At 37.9% G+C, this 18,548-nt stretch overlaps 1 protein-coding gene across 5 annotated transcripts in view; it reads right to left on the reverse strand.

Annotated features, from left to right (window-relative positions):
- erbin (erbb2 interacting protein) overlaps positions 1-18,548 on the reverse strand; it is a 61,001-nt gene that overhangs the window by 33,725 nt on the left and 8,728 nt on the right. For 3 of the 5 annotated variants that reach the window (XM_088010804.1, XM_088010803.1, XM_088010800.1), the window contains exon 2: positions 17,544-17,612. The exons of 1 other annotated variant lie outside the window; for it this stretch is intronic. The gene's annotated coding sequence lies outside the window, so the exon portion shown is untranslated. Of the gene's footprint in view, positions 1-11,424; positions 11,890-17,543; positions 17,613-18,548 lie in introns of those variants that run through there. One more of the 5 variants, XM_088010802.1, reaches the window with a different exon arrangement.

An 18,548-nucleotide genomic window follows, 5' to 3' on the forward strand; every position in this document is an offset into this window, starting at 1 on the left:
AAATTACCTTATTTACACAAGCAAAGAGGACAAACTATGCATATCTACTTAAATACATTTTGTAGAAAGTTATAAAATGTATTTAAATAGACACATTTTGTAACTTTGTATACAAAATGTGTCTTTATTATAGTTCTATGATAAAGAGAGTTACTTTTAGTTCTCTTTATCTTGTGGAGAAAAGGCCTCATTCCACTAGTCGACCATGTGGTGACAATACGCCCGTCAGGATAACAAATTTTGCTGGACGATAAATTGTTCCAGACGTTATTGCGATAAACGATAATATTGTTGCTTAGAGACAACAATAATATAATGGTAATGGCATAAAAATGCAAGAACACATTGTTATTAAAGGGTCAATAAACTTTAAATTGTAAAAACATTTAAACATTTAAAATACCCAAAATAAATAAAATAAAAACAACAATAAGATGAATTATAAAGTCTAGTTATGAAGGGCCAGACTGAAGGCTTATCATCCAGTTGTTAGTAGAAAGAGAAAAACAATAAATCAAGCAAGCTTGCTTTAATTCATCAAGCGATTAATTGATAAATAGGCCTGTCAAGATCAATTTTGCAGGATAAGTTATCCCAATAATTATTGACATAAATGATAATATTGTTGTTTTAAGACCTTTTTTTCCCTTTACTGTCTATGACTGCATATTTTCCAACGTTCAGGTTGTAGCTCATAAAACGTATGTAAAGCGTTAGCCATTATGTAGCTGCTGCTCGCTGAAAACACTTTTCTTACTGCAGTATGAATAAAACAAAGACGCCTCAAGTCGCTCAATGAAAAGTCAGACAAAAGGGACGTTGTAGAGAAATGTTAGCGTATATTGTTATTGCTCGAATCTGGGGTCAGCGCCACGGTTTTCACTAAGTACAGTGCCCAACATGGAATGCGCGCTGGTCAACAGAGGCTTTGTTCACTGGAGCTTGCACAGAATGTGACTTTTCCTCCCCCTCATCTTAATCTGAGTGCTGCCACAACACATAATCTCAGCGCACTTCATTCACCGTGAATCTTCACAGTCCCGCCGAGCCGGAACGTGGCGATGGTCTTCCTCTGAATAAAGGCCAGGCTGCGTTTATATTCGAAACCAAAGAAGAATTATCAAAAGAATCTAAATTAAATCTTTTGTTTCCGATGAAATGCAAAACGTTGCATTCAGCTGGTATGTGCAGATATGCCAAAAGGTGAGTTTTAGGGAACATGATTAATTTGCCTCTCCTGGCGTTTGTCATGTTGAAGGAAATCCAACTGGTTTCTTTCTGGTTACATAATGAGGAAATTTTCCAGAAGCAGCCTTCGAAATCTCCCTAAAACTCATCTGAAAAAGAGCAACAGTCAGCGATTCCTCCATCTCCAAAGTGTGCATGAACTTGTCCCCCCACCACCGGAGATATGCACAACCAGGCGGCCGTCTGCCTCCCACACAATCTGTGCCATAAAAGTAGACAGCTCGTATATAAATACTCCGTCAACCCTTCTGGTGATGGACCAGATTACTCAGAGTGCTTGGCTCCATTCATCCAGAGCAAAGAGAAGTGAGCGTATGTAGAGACGGTGCACGTCGTATAGAGAGGAAGGAGTGGCGCGAGATGGCAGTTGTGGACTGTGGTTAGGTACGCTACAGAGAGCAATGGCGGAGGGGAAAAATAAAAAGAAACAGTAGCTGTCAGGAGGAGTGGGTGGAGCTGAAAGAGCTGCAAGGAAAGCAGAACAGGTCTAGAAATGTTGATAAGAACAGATGAGCAGAACCTGTTAGAACCTGCGCAGGAATTCATTCAGATTTAATGGTTTCCAACGGCGGAGAAAGTGTTAAAAAGCAAACAAGGCGTGATTAAGAGGCGCAGGGTTGTTGTGCTGCAATTAGGAAACTTTTATGGATGCCACCAAAGATGCAACATCGGTACTTCGCCTCGCTAGTACTTAGCCTGCTGCAATTGATTGAGTATTACGTTAAAAGGAGTTATATAATTTCCGTTCTGATATTTTTTGAAGGGTAATTTTGCTTACAAAGATTTCGGCCATTTCATTTATGATTTTGATTGCGTTTCATTTTTATTATTTCTGTTTTATTTATTGTTTTGGTTGTTGCGTTTTACTTTGGATATTCAGAATGTCTTCCAGTTCCAGTGTGGAGTGCTCTGACGATTATTAAAATGCCTCGAGGCTTCATTAAATTATGTTTTACTTTTTAGCACGCCATGTGGCCACGAAACAACAATACTATCGTCTATTGCAATAATTTCTGGGACGATTTAATGTCCAGTAAAATGTATTATTGTGACAGGCTGAGTTGTGTGTTTACTTTGCTCTTTCTTTGCCACTGTTCTCCAGACACATTGCAGTTGTCTACTAGGAATGCAGACATTAGAAAATCTTGTGGCGGTGATAAAAGTGGTAAATATTGCAATGATATGCATCAGTTGCCATACATGTTGATTTTCTTCTCTCTTCTCTTTCAGATCTGTGACCGTTAGCATTTTGGGTAATGTTATTTATGTCCGGTGTGAGACTACAATTTATTAAACATGACATTAGCATGAAGAGGGATGGGTCATGACGCTTGGATTATGTTGGCTAACCATTACTGCACTCCAACTAGTCCTTTGCTGTATTCATTTTATACACACTGATATTGTGATGATGATGATTTATTTGCAAGATATTGAGCAAACTCAGTTTTTAGGCACGTTATCCCCATTTCTTATAGTTGCATGTTTTCAATCACAGTAAAGCTTCCAAAAAATAAAAGCACTGTTGATAAATGAATGATCAACGCCTCAGGCTAATTTGTCTGTGATGTTACACCAGGTGGAGTTATGCAAGCACAATCTGATGTGCTGGGATCCATCACTTGTTATTTTTTGCATCATAACCTGTTATAACATGAATATGGTTCTTGCCAGACATTTGTATCATTTCCTTCTTAACTTAAATTCATAGTTGAGCCACAGAACTGCTTAATGCCACAGCTTTTCTACAAACATTTTCAGGTTAAGTTTCTCAGAACTTCCTATTGAAGCTTTAATGCAGAAATAAAGTGCAAGTACACCAATTAAGGACATCAAGAAAACACTTCAGAAACATAAGAAAATGACCTGCAGGGAAGCTGACGACACATCACATCCACATGTGGAGAACATATCTGTCCAACTTGAGGTGCGTTTACAAAAAATGATCAAACGACGGCCAGATTTCTTAGTTTTGAAAAAATTAATGAACAGAGTCACCAGGGAAACTTGAGTATTACTTCAATACAGGCTGCCTTATGTGCATGCTCCACTTTCTTTATGGATATGTTCATATTTGTGAACTTTTTTTTACCTCTCTGTTGTAGCATAGCTTTTGAAAATTAAATTAAAGGAGACGTGGACAGTCAGTTTTGGTTGGGCTCCCTAAAGCAGCCCTAAAAGTAATCTGGAAGGCGGCACACTAATGAAAGCGGTGCATCCTGCAGCACAGATAAGCTTATCCACTGACCTACATGTTTCTGGAATGATCACCGAATGCTCGTCAAGCGCCATCAGGAGTCTTCACTTCCTTTGGTAAGAAAATTCAAGACATGCTACACAGACTCCAGCCATGTTAAGCTCTCAGCAGAGATATTCCTTCTTAGCCTACTTCTTTAAGCAAAAAAAAAAAATCATCATCGTGCTGGTAAATGCCTGATAGCAGAGAGACTGGTACAAAAAAAAAGGAGAAAAATTTAAGAGTCACAGTGTGAACTTTCACAAACAGTGGCCGCATTAATTGAGAAATTTTAAAAATGTGTGGGAATGCGAGAACTGCGGCCATGTGACTCTGCAGCCTGGCAGTGAACTTTGTGGCTTCCTCTGTGCAGCAGAGAATAAAAGCGTCCAGAGGGCAGAGCAGTCACAGAATACCATTTACTCTCTCACTCACAGCCAGGAAACCACTTTCCTCTTACAACCCCGTCTCCGTGTAACTCAAGTGCCTCCTGGGTCACGGCTGTTGCTATAGAGACTATAATCTAGGGCAGAATAGGCTAAAGCCTTAAACAACACTTGCAGAGTTGAACTTGCTGTGTATGAAAACCGTTATTGAGAGGTAACTAGGCAAACAGACAAGATATTAAGGTCCTTTTATTAGTTTTGTAAGCGACTACAGCGGACTGGGATATTCGCTAGGGTCTCTAGACCACAAGAACTCACTAGACAGAGTCTGAATACTTGAGCCCCCTCTAAAACTGCTTAGAAATGCCCAGTTTAATAACTCAAACACCATACAAATCCTAAAATGCATGAAGACACACTGGAAACTGTCTTTGCACGTCTGCAGAACATCTTTGGTCTTTTTCATCCAAAGATCGATTTGTTTCAACATCATAAATATTTCTGTTGCCTTAATTAATCACTGTCACAATTATTTGCCATCAGTGGTAAAGAGAATATTAATATAATTGAGGACTTACTAACGTTTTTTTTTTTTTTTTAGAACTTATTGCTCCTGGTTTGGCTGTTTTGCAAAGGCCAGCAAACAGCGTGTCGAGGAGCATTGTGGATAAGTATTTCAGCTTCCCAAGCTTCATTCCCTTTCAAATATTTTAGAAATAGTAGGTGAAAAAAAAATCCACAAATATGGGAACTTGCAAAAAACTTAACAAATAGGCTGGGGTCCACTGTGCATGTCCTTAGCTTTGGAAACAGTTTTCATAAAAACGTGTAGGCAGCTGAAAGTTTTTATGCAAACTAACAATTTGTTGATTCAGTCTCGGTTTAGTTGAACTTGTACCATTTCACAGCACAATTAAGTAACTACGTTACCTTCAGCTGTTATAAAAATACTAAGTAAATCAAATATGCCTTAAAAGAAATTTGACTTTGTAATCTGATGCCTTCCTTCTCTTCCTCAAACTCCAGCTTCAGGAAGCCATCACAACATTGCTCCTCCATTAACAGTTTAACAACATTTTTGCCAACATTGCACTAAGAAGCTCAAAATGAGCTCAGCAGATGCTCAGTTCCACCAGGTGTTTGCTAGTTGCTGCTGGCTAGTCTAGAGGAGCTGAGGCGAAGGGCTGCTCTGTGAGGTGAAAGCTTGGAAACTGCATGAGGAGCTGCGCCTCGAGGGTGGAGCAAGCACCATGCAGGCGTTTTGCACAGCTGAATGGTTGCCATGGGAGAGTAAAGGATTTTTCAAACATGCATGAAAGAATCAAGGCGTGTTTTTGATGAGGGAGCAACATTATAACACAATGTTAAGCTAACAAAAGTTGATTCCACATAATACTGCCCCTTTAAGTATAAACTATTACTTATTTATAATTCTTTACAACTTGATGCTTTCTAATCTATTTGTTAGTTATTACTAATTCACTTGTTTCAACATCATCAATATTATTGTTGCCTTAATCATTGTCACAATTATTTGCTCCATATTTATTTGGTTTGCGTTTTATAATTTTATTCATTTTTCTACTTCCTGTGTTTCCACTGCAGTCTTTCCAAGTGTTTTTTCTGACTAATACATTTAGCAAAAATTTTCCTATGCAATACTCTGTGCTACACTGGTAAATAAAAAAAGCTCTACAAATAACTAATTATTTAAGAGAAAAAGTTGATGCATGCATTCTTATGATCACAGGTCAATTAAATACATTGGGATAAAATTTGCATTTTATCTGGAGATTTTTACCAATCCGAATCGCCGATCAAAGCCGACTGAGGCGGGGAAGTTACAAGAGTGTCACCGAGTGCGTCGGGGGGTTAAGCGGAAACAAACGCAGCTTTTGATGGCGGCGAACAGCTTGTGTTATTTATAGGAACCCCTCTGGTTGATATGGCAGAATGTGATTAGTACGAGCTAGCTCCTGCTTTACGAGAACAGCTTTTCATCCAGATTGCAGCGGCCTGTTACAGGATTGCTTAGCCGCAGCTGCAAATTTACATCAGAGATTACGGCAATCCAAACAATGCACAGCAGGGAGAGGGGGGGGAGGGACATGGCAGCTCACAGGAGCTAACAGGGTTAGAGCTGCCTGAGACGGAAGAGGAAAGAAGAAGAAGAAAAAAACACTTCCTTGATATAGGTAGAGAGCCAGCGAGCTTTTTATCTCATTCTGAAATGCAGCTTTGACTGACCTTTTGAACTGGATGCTTTACAACAAACTTTATTCTTCACTCAATAATGAATGAATATACTAACTCTATTGTTAGTATATCATTACTACTCCATCTCAGTAAAATGAGGTACCACTCTCCTGTAAAAGTAACTTTGAAGCATCTTAATGTGGTTTCCATTTGCAGTGGCCTCATAATAATCAAAGGAAGGATCTCCTGTAGAGCTCAGATCAACTTTCTGTGAGTGGAGTTTAGAAGAGCGGCCTTTTAAATCGACTTCATTACATTAGAGCAAGAATTGTTGACAGGTTTCTGTTTTATATGGATAAGAAATTAAATAGTATTTAAAGCAACAGAGATCAGAATAGTCAGTGTTACGGAGAGGCCTATTTATTCACCATTTCACTGGCGAGATAAATACTGATTTCATCATCGGACTTGGAGGTCTATTGACTCCTCTTGATGAAACTAAAGATCTACTCTGTTCCTTAATTACCAGCTGATGCCTTGATGTCACTCTCAGCTTCAGCATTGTGTAGACTCCAGTTTTTTTTTTTGTTTTTTTTTTTACAAATTTTCTCCCTTTTTAAAGATATTAAATAAACTACAGCAGAAAACTCATGTAAGTTTAACAGAAAAAAAGCAAACTCAAATTCTTGTAGGACTGTTTAAGTTGTTCTGCTGCCGCTCACCAGGAGCAGACTGGGCGCTCAATTTCCTGGGTGGGAGAAGGGCTGATGCGTTTAGGAAACTTAAGCTTCCAGAAAGTTATTTGCAGAGGAGTAAAGATTCTACTGAAATGTATATCAGTCATCACAAAAAAGTAATTTACATGCTTCATGTGTAATAAATGTTCATTTACCCCCATCTTTCCAAAACATCAATATATAGTCCAGCCCTGCTCTCTCCATCACCATGGAGACACTAAAAGAAGTCCACACGTTGTTGGTTGAATCAAGTCAATGTTGGTTGAATGTATACAAAAATACCCACTTCCTGTCATGTCATTTAAAGTTTACTGAAAACATGAATTACAGAAACCGAAATAAAATGCTGGTTAATATTCAACCAGTTTGACATTTTTAGCATCCATGAAGCTCCACCTTCATTTCCAAACAAAAATTCCACCAACTTTTATCTAATTTGGTTCTGCTAAGGTAAGGAACGAAAGAGTATTCTTGCTCTTTCTCAGACATGTACATCATGTAGCACAAAGCAGTAAAAACATTTAAAAAATCAACTAAACAAAAAATGTTAAAAAAGCAAACTGATACCGCAGCAAAACAGTTTCACTTTCACAAGAGAAGAATATCAGGCTGCTTAAAAAGCCCAGTCATTAACTAACACCTTCTTAAATAGTTCAGAGATTTCCTGTTAAGTGTCAGTTTTATTAACAACACACACCTCACACTAACAGGTTCAACTGAAAAACGACAAAAACCTGTAAAACAGTGACCATAGACTCATCTTTCCTCAACTCAACATTGATTTACCTAAAACACAATCAGAGCCTCTCATTAGGAAAGCACAGCGGATCTCCTCATGTCTACGCCGACCCAAACAGATGTTGCGAGTCGCTTCCCATTCCCTCAACAATCACATGAGCCAGCCGTTTAAAACCAGTCTCACATGGGATGACAATGCCAGAATTCATCAAGCTCAAACTGCGCTCGCAGAGCGTGAGACATCATTTCACACGTTGCCCCGGCCACAAACGCCCACTCCATGGAGAATCATTGACATGAGCCGTCTTGGTAGCGGAGAAGGTTGCCTAAACAACTTGCGTGTGAGTCACAGAAAAACTGCAACCAAAACACACCGCAGTCTGCCATTATGCTTTCCATTTCACCTTCTTCCTAATTGTAATGTAATGTTCTTCTATTTACACAGTTAAATTAAATCTATGCAACGGAGCGATTCGTACTTTTTTCTTTTTCATTTCCCAATACCGCTGGTCCTAACCCTACGTCTAACTGCTGATAACCACAGACCCTTTCTCTAAAGACCTGCTTTCAAACACAAAGCCTCCTGAAACAATGGCTAGAAGTGCAACTGAAACAGGTAGAAAGACGAGCCTCTCTGTAATGTCGCAGACAGAGAATGCAGCAGAAGAGAGGACCTGAAGTTCCAGTTTTGCTTCCCCTCTTGGCTTTCATTCTCACCACTGAGCCGCTGGTCTCAGTGGTCTTACGTGACTCTAGAAAAACAAAACCATGATTGTTTTCTTTGAACGTGCTGAAACGAGGGTCAGTAATCCGATCTGCGACAAAGAGCTGTTTTTTACGGCATCTTCCTGATCTTCTACTCCCGAGCGGAGCGGCTCTGAATGAATCATCTACATAATGACTGGACATTTTCAGCCCACTGATATTTGTGTTGCAACAATGGATGTCACTATACTTAGTGGAATACATTTGTTTCGCAACAAAACCCATTTATAGAAGTCAGAAAAGCCTTCTTACGGAATCGGATGGTGATGTAAAAGGCAAGCTGAATATTGGATAAAGTCAAGATGTTATGCTTTAGCAACTCATGATAGGATAAAAAATTGTAGTGTACTTGTAAAAGGAAATATGATGATTATTTGTATAATTTCAACACCACCCAGGTAACATTTAAAAACTGAACTTATGAAGGTTGGGTCTTCACACACGCCATGTATGATCCAACCTAAATGCAATTCACTTATTTTGAGGTTAGTCTTTGAAATGAGGTTTTGTTAGCTTGAAATTAGGTTAAAAGGAAGTTATAAGATCAAAAAAAAAAAAAAAAAAAACCCAAAAAACTAAAAAACTAAACGGATATACACAACTCTGAACTCCTGTCGTGCCTTTTTGCATATCAAACAAAAGTAATGTGAACTCCAGCTAACCCAGACTGCTAAAGACCTTTAGACATGCTTGAGTCAAGTTTTCCTCACTCTTCTCTCCATTTCAATCATCACAATGTCCTCACCCACCCTGTGAACTTCATCATCTTGGTCACCAGAATGTGTGGTGGCTTTTATGCAGTGTCAAAAGTGTAGAGAAATAAATATGACATCAGTAAATATTGGTAATCAGTTGTAACAGCAGGATAAAAGAAATTTCATATTGACCACAACAATGACGTTACCTAATCTCGCAATACTCTCTTCAGACTCTTTGTCTGCACTGGTGAAGGAGATTCTCTCACCTCAGCATGCTGAATGCTTAAGGAGGCAAATACGTCAGAAGAGTTGTATTTATTTTTTTCTATTAATATGATTACTAATTATTATTATTTGATTAATATAATCATTTGAACACTTGGAGGCACTCAGACTGTGCATAGGGAATTATACTACTCTACCTACAAAAACTATTCACCTCTAATGGGGTTTTACTCTTTATTGCTTTTACAAAACAATGATGAACAAAATGTAGATTTTTTAACTAAATTACAAAAAAATAAATAAAAACTATCAAAGTGAAAACTGATTTCTACAAATTTGGAAAATATGTAGTTTAAAATAAGTGATTACATAAAATTTCACCCCCTTCAAGACAGTATTTAGTAAGTACTGACTTGACACGTAGGATACCGCCTTAGGTGTCAATCAGACTTGCAGATCTGGGTGCTGCCAATTTCCCCGCTGCATGATGTTGCCACCACCATGTTTCACAGTGGGGATGATGTGTTTGTGGTGATCTGCAGTGTTTGGTGTCTGCCAAACATGGCATCTTTTCTGGTGGCCAAAAAGCTCCATGTTGGTTTCAAAGAACTTTCTTCCACTCCACCATGGAGTTTCCCACATGGCCTTGATCTCCATTACACTCGTTCTGAGAGTGCTATCACCAACTGGTTGGACCTCTGTTGAATGAAGTCAGTCGCTAACTAGGCCAATATTTATGCAATCATGTATTTTATATGTTTCATATTTTTATTTGTCATTTTCTGAAACAAGCCTTTATGTTGACATTAAAGGAATTAAAAAATAAAAAAAGCTAAATTATGTTGATAAAGATGAGCTTCTAAATAAAAAAATATCAAAAGACAAAACAAGAGATAACTTTTAAGCCTTCATGTTAATTCTCAATAAATTAACAGGAAGGTGACATGATGCAACAAATGCAATAACGATGCATCATAAATGACACACAGTCCACATGACGTTACAGGATGTTGATAATGACATTTCACAAAAACGCAAACCTTTCTTCATACTAAGAAACACGGTTTGGAGTCTCAAACACCCATGTCAAGATTAGTAACAGCGGACCAGCAACTCAAGATCTGATACCTGGAGCAAAAGAAATTGCTGTGTAAGTGATAACATCCTCATTAACTGGAAAAAATCATATAATGAATACGTTACAACTTCCATTCAGTAGCTGCGTGTGTAGGATATATTTTCTCTGATATCTACTCTCCAAAGGAAGCCTGAAAATATTCAGAATCTGGGATGGCTTCATTTAATACCCTTTGAGATGACCGTCATAATTACGCCAATGAATAATTCCCCATGTTATCTAAAGACACAGATGAGCCTGAGGAGAATGAACGGAGACCTACTTTGACCCAATTTGTTCAGGCCTTCATAACTCGAAGGTTGCGGAGATGCCTCGGGTCCCCCAGAGACTGACAGAAGCTTGGCAAAAGGCAGCCCCTCCTTCAAAGGTTACGTTCTCACTACCACACATCGAGATCATCAATAAGCATGTTTATGTTCTGGGCTTTTGCTCGAGCGGCTAATCGTTGCTCCTGTATTTCACCCCGTCTTGAAATGTTGGCCTGGGGGGGGAAATATGTAAACGGTTGTGACGCTTAAACCAACACAGCATAACAAACACAGGGGCTGACATAAAATGATAATAAACATAATTTTATTAATTTTCCATAAACCCATTAATACAAAAGTCACAGCCAGAACCCGTACACCGCCACAGGCCCTAGATGCAGAAGTCTAACGCTTACTCAACCATAAAGCTAGACAACAAGAAAAACAAACTGGTTGCCATTAGCAACCACATGAAAACAGCTTCCTAAGACGTGTATCTGCCAGGTGGATAATGCATGCTTCTCGATAGACCGCAGACTCTCATGAACTACCTGCTTGAGATTCTGAAAGCCACTTCCTGGCTACATAAAGACAGACGGCAGAGCTGCTGAAATGTGCAACAAGACAATATCCTGTGAGATGAGCTCACCGCAGCTGTCAGCCAATGCCGAATCTCGATTGAAGCGAAGGACGTCAAGAAATTTTATAATTCGAAATGTACCAATCGCTTTAAAAGAACAGTGACGTAGGCAGAGCTGGAGGGAAAAACTAGCTAGCATAAGTAAAACATTGTTTTCGACCACATTTACCTTTTCACAGTGGAGTCCATGAGCGACAGCCGGAGTTCAGTCATTTGGTTTAAAAACAGTTGAGGACGCAGAGAAAGCTGCAACAGGATGAACAGGTCCACTGACTGCTGACAGAGCTTGCCTAAATATTTGCATAATGTTGCACCATCTATACTGGCTGACTTTGAAATAGCAAAGCGAGTTCATCCAATATGTTTTGTCGTGCTACTTTTCCCATCAAAAAATGCAGAAAGCTATAACCAGTCTCCGTTTGTCACAAAGAAAATATGCATTAAAAAACAGAAGAAGCCAGTTCACATCAGGTTGCTTCGACAAGATGTTGCATAACCTCTGTGAGTGTGTGGTAAAGGTTAGATTTTTTTGGACTGCTCAGGGCGGCGGCAGCATCAGAGACTCAAAGTTTGTAGCCAGAGAGATAATAAAAAACAACAACAACAAAGAAAGACTGATTTTAAGTTAAGGGCTGTTGTAAACGAATATTTTAGTAATCGAGTAATCTATCGATTATTCTTACGATTAATCGAGTAATCGGATAAAAAAAAATGTATAAAATGAAATATTGGTAAATCTGGCATAATACCGGTGTTACTATCAGATATCAATATCAGTCCAATTTTTCATATTTGAGCATCCCTAACAGTTGCTTTTTTGTAGTTTAGAAAACTAACCTGTAACAATAATATCTCACTTTCTAAGTTAACCAGAAGAAAAGTTATAGAAAAATCTGAAATTATATTGAATTTAATAACAAAGAGGCAGGCTCACAAATATGCTTATAAAAAATGTCTACAATCCAGCTTTTAGTTTATGTATTCATCTTCAGTGAGTTTAATAGATTAATTAAACTCACCTTGCCACCTAACCTGTCACGCTTTGGGTTTGAAAATACGGGAAATGCCGCCTGGAGTGGGAGGAGAGGGCGAATGAACGAACATGGGGTGGAGGGGAGGAAATAGACCAGCGGACTGACAAACCGTTAGATCGGGGGACGAACACGGGGGGAAGCAATACGGGATGACACCTTCACTGGTCACACTCAGAAACTCATCTACCAGCCATGTACGATGCGCTCCGCCACCCGTTTCTTCAGACCGGGATATGAAATTTATTGTGCGGTTCGTCGGTAAAGCTACATTTACACGGTAAGCATCAGCTACTCAGCCGCCCGCCCTGTTCAGTCTATCCGCTCGCCTCAGCGCTCTTCCCGCCGTTCGCTTTCAACCAGCAGCCCCGGAGGAGAAATGCTGCCGTACTCCAGGCATTCCCCCAGTCATTTTAAGGATGCTTATTGGTTCCCCAAAAACGATAAAAAGTCGGGCATTATCATCAATCAACAAAATCCCCACGGGCCAATCTTGAAGATTGGACTTTATGCCGCTGAGACTTAGCTTTTGTCAACAACTCAGAGGCAGAAGTGAGAGCTCCGCGCAACGCAAATGAAGTCCCGGCCGGAACACGGTGCGCTAACTAATAAAACATAAATTAACGAAGCTTTGAGGCAGGTAAATTTTCCTCGAGGAATTTTAGTAATCGAGGTACTCGAATCATTCGAGGAATCGTTTCAGCCCTAAATTAGATATGAACATATTAAAAAAAAAAATCTGTTGGTCAAGTCAGTTTGTTTTTCAAAAACATTTTATTCAAAGGAAAGGACCGCCTTAGGAGCTGGTGGCTTCTGCAGAAGTCTGTCATGTTTCCATTTTAACGTGGAACACACGAGTACCATGTAACTATGTGAACATCATTGCAAGATAAAATGCAAGATTTCTGCAGCTTTTTAAAACCTTTTTAAGATAATTATGAGTGGAATTTAAGACTTGCATCTCCACAAAAATGTACAAAATTCATCCAGCCAACTGGCGATAAGTTTCACTTACCCAAGATAGACGCAAAGAAGCTAGCTAGCGAAGGTACATTAGCAGCTAATAAAAACTTTTGACTGATAGAAAAGTCCAGTGAGAAAAGAAAAACATAGAATATACAAAATTAAATTTTCCGCCATGACAAAATTTAAGACATGTAATTAACGTATTTAATGCTTACTTGCTTTTCTAAATGAATTTAAGTCTTTTTAAGGCCTTAACTGTAGATACATGAATTTAAGACTTAAGGATGTGCGTACAGCCAGTTTTGAATGGGATGATACAACAAAAATAAAAAATAAATGTGATATTCCACACATTGGTAAAAAAAACAAAAGCAAACTGATAGTCATTTATCAAATACTTTCAATGCAAACATATGATGCATGTAAAACAGCATGTTGCATATCCACAAAAAGGGGAAAGGCTCATCTAAATGACAATATTTTCTACCTCAACAAAACCCAGCTTCATCACCTCTTTTAGAGTTTAAAAGGGTGAAAATACAAGAATGTCTTGGCGTCCATCATCAACATAGAGTAATAAAGCCCTGATGTTCATTTCCTTCACAGGGGTTTCTAATAAAGCATAGTAGAGGTAAGGGGCAAGTAGAGGAAATGCATAACTCCACATAATGTTGAGTTCAAGTGCTAACAAACAATGAAGGTTGCCTCTTTTGAACCCATTCAAGCAAAACAATAAAAATATAAAGCCCTGAAGGTAGATCTAACGATCTAGGTCAGCCCCATAGCTGCCCAAGAAAGAAAGAAGCAGCGAAACAATGGTACACTAGATAAAGACAATAGCAACATAGTATATTTTTAAAAAACTTCTTAAAAATAACTCTCCTCAGTGAACATGTTTAAAAGAGGATGCTCCAGCCATAAATGAAGACCTGGACCAGCAATCTACCACAGTTGCTTGTTTGTTCTTCTTCTTCTATGAGGGCGAAGCAAACCGAGGGAGAGCGATACGATTTGCCAAGATTCAATAACCAGGTCAGACATATTCAGGTCAGAGCTATGCATCCATGCAGACATCACAGCAATTTCCCTGCTTCCATCCTGAGGAAGGTTGAAAAGAAGATTTCTCCTAATTGCCTCCTCTTCGGACCTGATCATTAAACACGGTTTCAAACAGCCTTCAAACTGTAATAATTGTGTTTTAATGTGTTGTAATTGTACTGTACTATTCAAAAGTCCATTAAAATGTACATTTTAACTGAAATATTCATGGTAAATATAATTTTTCAGCTGGAAACATAAACCCACTATTAGATTGTATTAGTTTCATCAAGTTGTGCGTCACATGTATATGTAGATAAATAGGTCTGCCTTAGCAAATGCCTTGCTGCTGAAGTATGCTATACAAATAAAATTTATTTGATTTGATTAAGAATATTCTGACTAATCAAAAATGCTGCTAAACAAGATGTCAGAACTGAATTCACTGAAACTTTCCCATCATATTCCAAAGAAAGGTCCGTCTTCATCATTCATCATCAGCAAGGATACCAGAGGCAGTAACTACTTAGAAATTTTTGTATGCAGGGAATTTGCCCCAGGAGCTGAAGCCACCGTAAGTTACCATGAAACAGTCGTGACGACAATTCACAGGATGGACGGGATTTCTTTTCTGAAGCAGTAGCTCAACCACCTGGATTTACAGAGTGGGAGCTCTGTCATCAGAAGAGAGCTATGAATCATTCATTTTCTGTCCCATGTAATTTGGCACCTGTATTAGTGAAATGAGGATGCCGGTTTCATTTACTGAGAAAGCCTTTGGCAGCGGCAGATGGACAAAGAGCAAAGGAATTACAGGAGAAGTTGTCAAACAAGTAAAAGCTGCACTAAAGAAACGGAAATGCCTCGGCTTTCAACACACAAACCTGTCTCTGTCAACAAAGCTATGCAAAGTTGTCATGTGACTCCTGCTGCTGTTACTTTCGGCCTTCCGTGATTGGTCGAAACCGGTCCCAAGCATTAATAATTTTTTTTTTAAATCTGGCTATGCTCCCTATACCTAAGCAAAATATTACTGAACTCCAAAAACACCACTCTTCAGTATAAATGCTTCAACTGCTCCAAAAAGATGCTAAACACAGTTCAACATATATCTGTTATCATCATGGCTTTGTTTTCAAAAAACAAATTTAACTCTAGAGCGGTGTAACTCAGACTGCTCTCTCTCTCTCTCTCTCAAGCACACGCATTGTTGGGCTCTCTTAGACGCCACCTCTGATCAGAACAAATAAATGAAATAAATATTTAGCAATCTATTCTGCAACAGAAAATCTGAGTTTTTTCCTAAAATTAGCTGTTACTAATTTTTTTTTTCTGTAGGAAAAAATAAGTTGGTGTTTAACACTTATTTTTGGGTTGAGCAAAACATAAAAGTAGAAAAACATACTATGTCTCATAAAGAAAGAAAGAAGTTGATTTTGTTTGGTTTTGCCCAAATTAAATGCCTCCATCTCACAATATGGAGGATTTTACTGTATTTGTATAATTTATTAACCAGAAAGAGAAAAGCTCTTAAAGTTGGTCCCAATTTATTTGCTTGGGTTTTTTTTTTTTACCGGCAAACATTTTTGAAGTCTGTTACGCTAAAACTTTATCCTGACAGTAGAGAAAATAATATTCATTATTTAGAAACACGTTGAAATCACCAAGTTTAAGTTTCACAAAAACTGACAGTCACAAAATCTCACACCACAGCTGCTCGACAGAAAATAATGACATGTTTTCAACAGGATAATAAAGTGACATGATTTTATGATCATGCAGCTTGACATAGATCATCCCTTCTTCAGAGTCCACTTCAGGGTGTACAGTCACCACTGGGTGGGTTCAAAGATTTACCACGACAGATTGTTGTGACACAGCAAAAGGACTTGCTTCCCTGTGTGCGTTTATTACATTAGCAATGATTTATTGGACCCTGTTTTCTAAAGTAATTTACAAGCACAGAGTGGCTAAAGTACAAAAAAACAAAAGACAAAAAAAAAAAAAAAAACTTTACGGCAGTGTGGATAACCACCACAGAGCTCAGTTTGGCACCCATTAAAAAAATCAGAGCATGTATTCATTAGCCATGCATACAATACAAGATGTTTAGACTCAGATGAGCGATCAGTGGTTCAGCTTGTGGAGTTTGATGGACTTTGAAACAAGGTCGTAAAGCAAATTTCCCTGACTACACCATGTTACGAACCACTTAATACACAGTTTTATTCAGACGTTACGCTTGGATCAAATAGGGCAGCACAACTGTTTGAAAATATGTCATGATTGCCATTTCACTGTGGCCTGTAATAAAACTGCAAAGGACTATATCAAGCCTCTTGCATGGAGTCCTACTGTAGCAAATACAAATGTTGTTGTTGCTACTCTGAACAGGGTATCTGCAGATCAAATCAAATTTAAGACCATTTAAGACACTTTTAATACAAAACTGAATGAAATTTAAGACTAATATATATATATATATATATATATATATATATATATATATATATATATATATATATATAAATATAGGGGATAGTTAGAGGAAATGGCTGCATTTGCAAACAAGCATAGTAAAATCTGTGAAACCAGATTTGTGCTCATAATAAAAGCAAAAAAAAAAAAAAAAAGCTAGCTAGCTAGCAAGAGCATATTTGCAGCTAGTTGCCGGTAGCCTCAAACGCCTAGAGTCACAGAACGCAATAAAGATGTTTGTGTGCAAGTCAAAAAAATTTTGGCTGACAAAATTCCCCACAACAAACTAAACGACAAAATTTAAGACCTGTAATTGACCTTCTTAAAGCAAGCTTACTTTTTTTATGAATTTAAGACATTTTAAGGCATTAATTTTAGTAACACAAACTTAAGTCTTTTAAATGGTGTGCGCACGGACACCCTGTCTTAAGTTCACACCTTGCCTTTGAAAGGAAACCACAGAAAAACCTCCTCCGACTTCAACTGTATGAAATGTTAAATACTGTGCAAAGATGTTTTGCAGGCACTGTAATATTTTCTGAGGGAATTATAATGCACTCAAGATTATTTTCTAATTTTCACAAGAGGACACCGTAGCTTGTCTGTTTTCTTGAATAGAGTGTTCTTGTCTCTTGTCAAGTAATGTTTAACTGAGCAATGTGATTGTTAAAAGAGAAACCAGGTCAGAAATGACAATAAATTAGCTGCACTACTGTCAAGTACGATCTCAGCTGTGATAACAACACTAATGAAATGACTGGTCTGCCTTTCATACCTTGTCATTTATGACTCAAGGACCTGGATCCCAGTGGTTGCCCTTTGACAGACACAACAGGTTGATTACCTGAGAGAAAAAAAGATTAGGCAAACATCAGAAAGGTAACATTTAAAAATGTTAACTCCAATAAATAGATTTATTTATACACTTATTTGACATTTTACACCATTAATGTCAACATAAAACCAGAAATCATAGAACTGCTTTGAAACTCACAAGCTGCAAACTTTAACCTACTTGCTGTATCATGTGTGAAAATTGACGCTTTAGAAAATAACTTCTGTTATTCATAGATTGTCTCTTTTATTCCTCATCTGTTCTTAAAGCTAATGGGGTTGCAATACCAAACCTGGTTCAGTCCGTTCAAAATGGTCATGTCTGGGTTGTGAGCTTTAAGATGAAGGAAGAAAAACAAAAAAAACAGGAAATTTTAGAAACTTGAAAAGATCTAACTTCTCGAGTCAAAACCCTTAAGATTTTTTGTTTGTAATTTGACTTTTGTATTTGGAGTACTCATGGAGGCGTCTTGTCCGCCCTGGTAAAAGAGGTCTTGATCTCAATCGGACTTAAATCAAATAAATTCACAACAGCATTATATGTGCACTTTCAGAATGAATCTAAAAAACTGACCTTACAAAAATTGTTGACCTGAAATGATTAATAAATTATTGAGATAATCTGTTAATCATTAATTGGGGTATGCACACTTCAGATTTACTAAAGCAATGCTGTGGCGTTTCATTTTAGGCTATAAAATGTTTATTTCCTTATTGAAAAAGTGAATTGGATTATTATTTTTTGTATTAGCATCTTCTAATGCATTTCTAAAATTGTATTTAAAAAAAAGGATTAAGCAGTTAAATGAAAAATCAGTAAAACATGCCCTTTTTTTTAATCCAATCAATCGTCACAATAAAGGGGTTAATCGACAACTAAAATAATAATTAGTTGCAGCCCTAAAAAAAAACAAAAAACAGATCTAGCTAAAAAAGACGAGATCAG

This window comes from Poecilia mexicana, unplaced genomic scaffold (genome assembly GCF_051168715.1).
Source record: "Poecilia mexicana isolate PSO_F unplaced genomic scaffold, ASM5116871v1 scaffold_12, whole genome shotgun sequence".
NCBI lineage: Eukaryota > Metazoa > Chordata > Actinopteri > Cyprinodontiformes > Poeciliidae > Poecilia > Poecilia mexicana.